This window comes from Camellia sinensis, chromosome 7 (genome assembly GCF_055761805.1).
Source record: "Camellia sinensis isolate YWXY chromosome 7, ASM5576180v1, whole genome shotgun sequence".
NCBI classification, from domain to species: Eukaryota; Viridiplantae; Streptophyta; class Magnoliopsida; order Ericales; family Theaceae; genus Camellia; species Camellia sinensis.
This window is the reverse complement of record NC_138967.1, coordinates 45,165,167-45,174,216: the sequence shown is the minus strand read 5'-3', so window position 1 is coordinate 45,174,216 and position 9,050 is coordinate 45,165,167. Positions and strand designations below refer to the sequence as shown.

Below are 9,050 nucleotides of genomic sequence, written 5' to 3'. Positions count from 1 at the left end.
TTATTGGGCTAAGTGCTAGGTGAGCGAGTTTGAGACTTGAAATTTTTTTAAGATCGGGTTTAGAATGACTACATTAGAGCATCTCCAACAATGACTTCGTTTGGCTAAATAAGTCAATAAAATAAAATGTCACATCTAAATCATAATTATATCACTTTTGCCCTCACAAAAATCAAAAGAGCTAAAAAAATTGTGTCAAATGAACTTTTTAATCATAAATTAAAAAAGTCCTAGCTCCAAAAAGCTAACTAAATATTTTTTTGCCAAACGACGATAATGTTAACTTAAATAGCTATCCAAAGCCTTGTTTTTTTATTTTTCCTAATCACTTTTTCAATACATGTTCTAACCATACTCTCTACTTTAACCCTAAACTTTTACAATATTATTCTTTTTATTTATTTAAATGCTATAAGTACAGAACAAAACATGAAAGAGAGAGAGTTGAAATTAATAAAAATGAATTAGGCCGTGTACAGTAACTCGTCAACTTCAGCGAGTTACTGTAACATTTGTCAAAGTAGTACGCCTCTACCGAGGCTGTTGGAGCTGCTTTTGTTGCTTTGATGCTCTCTAAAGTAGTCAACATGAGCTTTTAGCAAAGCTGCTAGTGATTCTTTTAGGCCCGATATGGGGCCAAGTTTGGGATGATCATTTTATTATCAACAATACTAGAAGATCATAATTTTTATAATTACAATGGTTCAAAATTGTCAAAATGACATTGTTTTGGCATGTTTTGTACAAAAAACGACGTCGTTTTGACAATTTTAAACTATTATGACCACAAAAATTGTGACACTCAAACATTTTCCTTTTATTATATATTGCAAGTTCAGTTCGAAGTTTGTTCATTGCTTAATGTTCCTCAAAATTAGTTTGACATTTCAAAATTTTAGTAAAAATCACTTTGTATTAGAGTTGCTGTCAAAATTTAATGATTTATGTCATGGTTCTCTAAAATTTTACAATTAAATGCTATGGTGAATATATTTTCTTATAATAGTCATTTACTATCTTATTTATCAACTATGCATTGATAACAAGTATAAATGATAGAAACCATTAAACCAATACACTACAGGAAATTAATGATTTAACGGCGTTTAATTAACGACATTTTATTAAACATCACTTTTTTTAATAATTAACAGCATTTTTTAAACGTTGCATTTGATATGAATCAAAACGACTCCGTTTTCTAAATAGAAGATTCTTTGAAACGGCTCCAAATCCTGTCTCCCTACAAACCCTATTTTGTCTCTCCAAACATTTATTTTTAAAACCCACCACTATCTAGTTCGAATCCATCACTCACTCGAATCTCTCACTCTCTTACTCTCTCTCGATTCTTCTTCAGAGCGATTGCAATTTTGAAATTTCTCAGAGTCAACCTATCTGCATCTGTATGGTTTCAATCTCGTAGTTTCTCAGAGCGATTGCGATTTTGAAGTTCAATTTTGAGCACTGCCGTCTACAATCTCAAAAAAACCAATCAAATCCTTCAAAATCTACTTCAGCTCCGTGATTTATCCGAGAATGACATCTCGGCGATTTCGATTTTGATTTCAAAGCTCGCTCTGTCCCTCGATTTCGAAGGTCTCTCTTTTGATTTGGTTGTTGATTTTCATTTGTGCAGATCAAGGCATTGCATATGCAGACATCAAGGCATTGAGAGAAGGCACAAAGGTTCAGATCTCTCTCTCTCTCTCTCTCTCTCTCTCTCTCTCTTTCTTTCTATATACATATATGACTATCGTAAATCTAATTTAGTGATTTTGTTTTGTTATATATATATATATATATATACTATAAGCCTCTTCTGTTTTATTGATTTGGTTGTTGCCAAGTTTTGATTCTGTAATTCGATAATATTGCTCTGTTTCAGTGATTGATGTTTTGTTTGTGTGAAATGTTTTGATGTTCTTGATGTTGCTAGTTGACTTGGTTTATCATGAATTTGCTAATGTTGAATGATCCACTAATCTAGTTATAGTTGGTAGTCAATAGTGTTGAATCAGTTTTGTAATTTGAGTTATTCAAACTTGAAATCTTGATTTCCAGCTTAATCCTGAGTTACCTGTGAACATATTAATGATTTTGAAATACACTTGAATTAACAGCCTATATCCCTTTCCCATTTTGATGTCTTTAACTTCCATTGTTGTTGGTGAGTTGGACTCTTGAAGAAGCTCAGTTTAAGAAAGAGAGTAAGAAAGAGAGAAGAAAATTCTTCTCTATTTTCTTGGGAAAATAATGTGAAGGAAAACTTTTTCAAGGCTACTCTCTCCCTGTTATTCACACACACACACACACACACACACACACACATATATATATTTACTGGGGGCTTGAAGAGGAAGAATAAGATTCTGTCAAAAGGATTCACACAGAGTGTGAACATAGCTTGGTTAGAGGAAAATGTCAATGTGAATTGGTGTGAAAGTGTTATGAACTCTCATGTATTGCTGTCTTTCTTTCATTTAATTTGTTAAAAAAAAAAAAGGACTTTTATTTATGACATAATAGACACCAATATTTTAGATTCTACAATTAAAAAGGCCTTAACTTGTAGTCTTTGCATATCATACCTAGCTAAATAAACACAAGAAACATGCAGGGAGAATGATGCTAAACTTTCTTCCTCAAAGCATATGACCTTTAAGAAAACTCTTCAACACCATTAGTGCTTATTTCTTAATTGGAATTATTTGTTATATTTTGTTTTCTTTTTCAGAGAGAGAGAGAGAGAGAGAGAGAGAGAGAGAGAGAGAGAGAGAAGGGGGGAACATGTAGGTAGTGTCAGTCTGTCATGTAGATTTAGATGATATATTTTGTTCACTCTGTTATAATGAATTTGGTTATTATGTTTTGGGAATCTTCCTTCACTTTGTATATAATTCAATTGGGTTTATTCTAAAATTTTCTCAAAATTTAACTAATCAATTTTTGTTGATCAGCATCATGCAATGGCTGGGCTTAAAACATGCTTGGTGATACAATCCCAAGATCCTACTACTGACTATCTTCTAAATTGTAAGGTTAGAACTTCTCCAATCACATGCAACAATAACCTTTTGGCTGTTAGGTTGGAAACTACTAAAGTGTGTTTTTCTATCTTCCTATACATTTCCCTATATCTAATACTGCTATTTAAATTTAAGTAGTTTTGACTCTAGATAAATTGTTCCCAATAATTGCAGATGCTCGTCTTAATATGACCCAAGGAGTGCTCAAAGGGGTAGCTATGTAACAATCATTTTGATTATTTGGATTTCTTGTGTCCGAAAGACATTATTTCCTCAATTATGCTTTTATCCATCACTACAGGAAATTGGAGATTTTACGGCGTTTAATTGACGACGTTTTATGAAACGTCACTTTTTTGAATAATTAACGGCATTTTTTAAACGTCGCTTTTGTTGTTAATCAAAACGGCCCCGTTTTATGAATAGAAGACGCTTGGAAGCGCCTCCAAATGACAAACCCTATTTTGTCTCTCCACACCTTTATTTTGAAAACCCATCGCCGTCAAGTTCGAAGCTATCACTCACTCAAATCTCTCACTCTCTTGCTCTCTCTCGATTCTTCTTCAGAGCGATTGAGATTTTGAAGTTTCTCAGACCCAACCTATTTGTAGCCGTATGGCTTCAATCTCGTAGTTTCTCAGAGTGATTGCAATTTCGAAGTTCGATTTTGAGCACCATCGTCTACAATCTCAGAAAAACCAATCAAATCCTTCAAAATTTGCTTTAGCTCCGTGATTTCGAAGTTCGATTTGGAACTCTTCGTCTTCTTCAATCAGAGGTTAGCGCTTTCAGTCCTTTGTTTTACAATCTCAGAGCTCTACAATCTCAGAACTCTAGATTGTGCTTTCGATCCTTTGTTTGGTTGCCGAGAAAACTTCTCATAACATCATATATTTTAAAAAAATCTTAGTTGTTCTCTGCTTTTGACTTCTCACTTTCTTCCCATGCTTTGATTAGGGATAACCTTTTTTACCAGTTATGGATGAGTAAATTTATTAATTTTCTAAGTTTATTCAGCTCTATACAGTGCAATTCTCATAGGCATTCGTAAACAGTGCAATGCATTGATCCAGGTATTCGTAAGTCTGTATTCTTTTGATTCGATTATGTCCTCTCTACATTTCCTCAATTCTTCGCTCTTCTTTCTTCTCATTTCTCATGTGTTCATAATTTTACTACCTTTCAACTCTTTTTTTTTCTTTTTACTTTTTTGAGTTTCGGTTGAGAGTTTCTAGTTTTAATCTCAGTTCTCAAGAAAGAAGTGAAACTTTAATTGATTTTAATTGTATAGATTGATCGCAGAAAAACACTACACTTACAGTGCAGAGTTGAGTCGGGAAAATGAAATAAGGCCTACTTCATATGGATACAACTTAGAAGTGAATAAATATATATATTGAGTGCAATGGTGACACTGTCAAGTGTCATTTGTGAGGTGTGACTGGTGTTTTCATTGATTTACAGATGATAGCATGGCAATCTTTATGGCATTCCAAAGTCCACAGTTGGAGGTTTTAGGCTTAACCACAATATTTGGTAATGTTACTACAGAAGATTCCACTCGCAATGTATTGCTTCTGGTGTGTGTTTAGTTTATTCTATTTTCCAACACAGTAATTCATGCTTTGGCATAATTTCAGGTCTTTCATATTTTTGGAGCATGTTCATGACTGATAACTATTTTTAATGTTCAAAAGGACTGTGTGAGATTGTGCCAAAACTTTTTCCCCTCCTTCTAGTAACATGCTCAATTTGTCAAACCTCTCTCTCTCTTGGGGGTGGGGTTGTGGTGGTGGTGGGTTGGTAGGAAAGCCTAGCTGACACAAAGAGGTGTTTCCTTCCCTGTTTTTTCATACGACTCCCGAAGCCTGATCTATGGAATGACTATATGGACAACCAAAATGTTAGGTTGTATTTCTTGGCAATCCCGTTTGACAAAACTCCTTTGAGTTGTAATTTTATTCGCATTTTTATTTCAGTGAGGCTATGAGTTGTTAGATGCGAATCCAACCCGAATCAAGCATTTCAGAGAATTTTGTGATGATAAAGCTTTCAAGATTGCCACTTCGCTGATTATGACGGGGATCGAGCTGCCCGGTCAGCTCGCGGGGGTCCAGGGGGCAGCGCCCCTTGGCGGGTCCGGGGCAGCGCCACGGCGGGGTTGAGGGGCAGCGCCCCCGAAGCAAAATGCAAAAATGCATTCAAAGTTGCCATTCGATCATGTTTTATTTTTCCAGATTTTCCAGTTTTGGCCTGTCCGCTCGAGCGGGACATCGGGCGCTCGAGCGTGGATTGGAAGCTCTCAGCATCTCTGCAGTCGTCTGTAAAAATACTGGAATGTGTGATTTTACGCTCGAGCGGATTCTCCTACGCTCGAGCGCATCTCAGTTTGTTCGCACGCAGTTTTTGGTCAGTCCGCTCGAGCGGGCTGTGTTGAGCTCGAGCGGAGATCGCGGGACAGATTCTATAAATTCGCGTGTTAGGTCAGATTTTTAAAATAACTTCTCCAGATCTTCTTTTTGGTTTCTAGGGTTTATATCTGGAGATACTTTGGGAGTTTTCTTTGATGTTTTTATTGAGTATTCAACTCATGATCTAAAGAGAGTACATCAAAGGTTTGTTTGTTATACACAAAAGAGAGAGTTATTCTTCAGTTGTGGATTCTGAAGAATTCGAGCCTGAAGCTTTGGTGGAATCCGGAGTGGCTCATCAGAAAGACAATTCCGTGGTGAAGATGGGGTTGGAAGAGGCACATAGAGGTTGGTTCAATTAGGCGTTGTGGATTCGCTAGGTAATTGAGAGTATACCTGTGTAATTCCTTTAATTCTTCTTAGTGGATTGTTCTTGTGGCTGTTGCCCGTGGTTTTTTGATCACAGTTGGAGGTGTCCAATTGTGGTTTTTTCCACGTTAAATCGTTGTGTCTCTTTGTCTTGATTGTTTGATTGTTTGATTGGGATTGTTATATTCTGCTTTAAATTGATACATAATCACAAATCAACATCTAGGGGATTTCTAGATTTTTCAATTGGTATCAGAGCGGGTCGTTCTATTTTTTTTAAAAAAAAAAAAATAAATTCTTTTAGAACGAGATCTTGTTTGATTTGTGATAATGGATACAATTCGTGAAGGAAATTCTATGGTTCGACCACCCCTACTTGACGGATCCAATTATCCTTTTTGGAAAGCTCGGATGAGATCTTTTTTAAAATCTATTGATGAAAAAGTTTGGCAATCCGTCATGAATGGATGGACTGAACCAACAATTACTGTTGATGGAGTTACAATCCCCAAACCAATTGATCAGTGGGACACAACTGATTACCAAAATAGTAGCTGGAATAGTAAAGCTATCAATTCTCTCTTTTGCGCTGTCACACCTGAAGAATTTAGTCGTATTTGTAATTGTGAAGTCGCAAAAGAGGCTTGGGATATCTTACAAACTATTCATGAGGGCACTCCTTCTGTTAAACGCTCAAAACTTCAAAGGCTCACATCTAGTTTCGAAAACCTTTCAATGAAAGATAGTGAGACCTTTGATGAATTTTATGCGAAGTTGAGTGACATTGTAAATTCCAGCTTCAATTTAGGTGAAAAAATTCCAGAATCCAAAGTTGTGGGAAAAATTTTGAGATCATTGCCCGATCGGTTCCAACCAAAAGTTACGGCTATTGAGGAGGCTCAAGATGTTGACAACCTCAAGCTGGATCAGTTGGTTGGAAATCTCCAAACTTATGAGGCACACAGGAATTTCAAACAGAAACAAAAAGATATTGCTTTTAGTAGTGCTCATAAAGTTAGAGAGGATTCTGATGAGGATTGTGATATAGATTCCAAGATTATGGCTGCTTTTGTTAAACAATTTAAAAAATCTTTTTTGAAAAAGAATCCAAATCTTTTGGAATCTACTCATTCTCATAAATCTAAAGGCAAAGATAAACTCAAAATTAATTCTATAGCCAAGAAGGAGAAAGGAAAGATACAAGGAAACTCTGAAAGACTCCAATGCTATGAATGCCAAGGATTTGGCCATTTTGCTCAAGAATGCCCCACTCGTTTGAAGAAGAAGAAAGCCCTTGCCATCACTTGGGATGATGAATCTGAATCTGATGAAGATGAAAGTGACAATGAAGGTCAAGGCGAAGAGGGTCATAAACAATTTCTTGCTTTCATGGCGGCTTCTGAAGCTGAAGGACAAACAGATTCTCCAAAGAGGTCAATTGAGAATATCACTGATGATGAATCCTCGGAGAGCGATCATGAAGAGCTTGAGCAAGCCTATGAAAAGTTGTATAAGGAGTCTCTTAAGTTATTCAAATTGAATGACAAACTCACAAAGAAACTCAAAGCATGTGAATGTGAGAATGTCAAACTTAAGGAGGAGATTTCCGAGGCCAGGATTAATGCCATCAAGGTAGCTGATGATCGACAAGTTCTTTGTGCAAAATTGTTGACTTGTGAGACAGAGAGGAATGAGCTACTGCAAACCCATGCCATGTATGAAGAAAAGATTGAATCTCTCGAGATGTCACAAGTTGCTTTGGAAGAACTAATGATCAAGAAAGAGGAAGAGCTCAAGTGTGCTATGGCTACAATTGGTCTGTGGAACAGAGGATCAAAGACTTTGGAGGATATCATTGGGTCTCAACAAATGAGTTGTGACAAGAGTGGCATTGGCTTTGGTGGTAAGAAAGAGCAAAAACAGAGTGCTTCCACATCTTATGATACAAGAACTCAAGGAAAGGGAGGACAAAAGATTCAACAAGATGAAAGACTTCTCAAACTCCCTAGAGTTGGTAAGGTAAAAGAAAAGAAGGTACACCCTGTTTTTATTTGTCATCATTGTGGTATGCATGGTCATATTCGCCCTTATTGTTATAAGTTGCATGGGAGAGTGCCTCAGAAGGGTAGAAATTCGACTTACATGTCTAGGCGGAATACCAAGATTCATGCGGGTGTTCACTACACCACGACACTTACCAAGACCGCTAGACCTGATTTTGTTAAGACCAAAAAGATTTGGGTGAGAAAAGTTGACTTGTGTTAATTTGTTTGATCGTTTTAGTTTATAGGTTTTTGTGTGTTTTTTTCGGGTCTTTTGATGTGTGCTTGTTTGTTTTTTTGTCTTGCTTTGGTTAAAAAAAAAAAAAAAGAAAAATTCCAAAAAGATTTTCTTAGTATGGTTTTGCAAGCTTGAAATTTTTGAGTGGTCCTTGGTACATATTGGAATTGATGAGAAAATCCATTACATGTTAATATGTGTGTGCTTTCTGTGGTCCTTACTCATTTTGGAGTGTGTGTTCTTTGATTAGTATGTCTCATTCTGTACACATTCTTGGATTAGCAAATTCTGGAGTCTTCCGCCCTAGTGATTATTTTTTATGGACTTCTGTCATTGATCTTTTGTGTTTCTAGAGGAATTGACCTATACTAGCATATCATGGGTGATGTTGAGTCTCTTAACCACCTACCATCTTTTTTGCACCTCCATGGCTTTCCCCTCTATTCTTTGCAGTCCAGCCATGAGGAAAAGGCTACCTCAGAGTCACCAACCAGGCCATCATTATTATATCCATGCTTCTCTGGTTCGGTTTCCATACTCTTGAGCGTGTCAGCCACCAATGATTGTGCAAAAGAAAAAGAAAAAGAAAGAGAAGAAGACAAAATATGCAAAAGAAAGAGAAAAAAAAAAAAAAAAAAAAAAAAAAAAAAAAATGTGCAAAAGAAAGAAAGAAAAAAAAAAAAGGTAGAGATTCATTGATTGAGGGGGAGCCTCCGCCTTTACTCACCAAATACCCCTTGATTCCTAGTGGTTTGACTTTCCTTTGTTGTGCTTAGATTCTCTTGTCAGAGGTCCAACTTTCATATCACTACTAGGATTGAATCTAGTGTTTGTTGAATTCCAAGAGTCACACACACACTTTTCTCATGGGATCTATGCTTTTCACATGATGCATCACTTTCTTTCATGAGGAATTTTCTACAGACTGTGCACATTATGTTTTCTTGTAATGTTGCTTCTT

The 9,050-nt window shown here is 36.2% G+C and overlaps 1 long non-coding RNA gene across 1 annotated transcript; it reads left to right on the top strand.

Annotated features, from left to right (window-relative positions):
* The first annotated feature begins 1,213 nt into the window (after positions 1–1,213).
* Positions 1,214–4,925, top strand: LOC145795070 (uncharacterized). Its single transcript, XR_014335251.1, has 3 exons — positions 1,214–1,689; positions 4,494–4,565; positions 4,670–4,925. It is a non-coding gene; the product is annotated as an uncharacterized LOC145795070 (long non-coding RNA).
* The last annotated feature ends 4,125 nt before the right edge of the window (positions 4,926–9,050 follow it).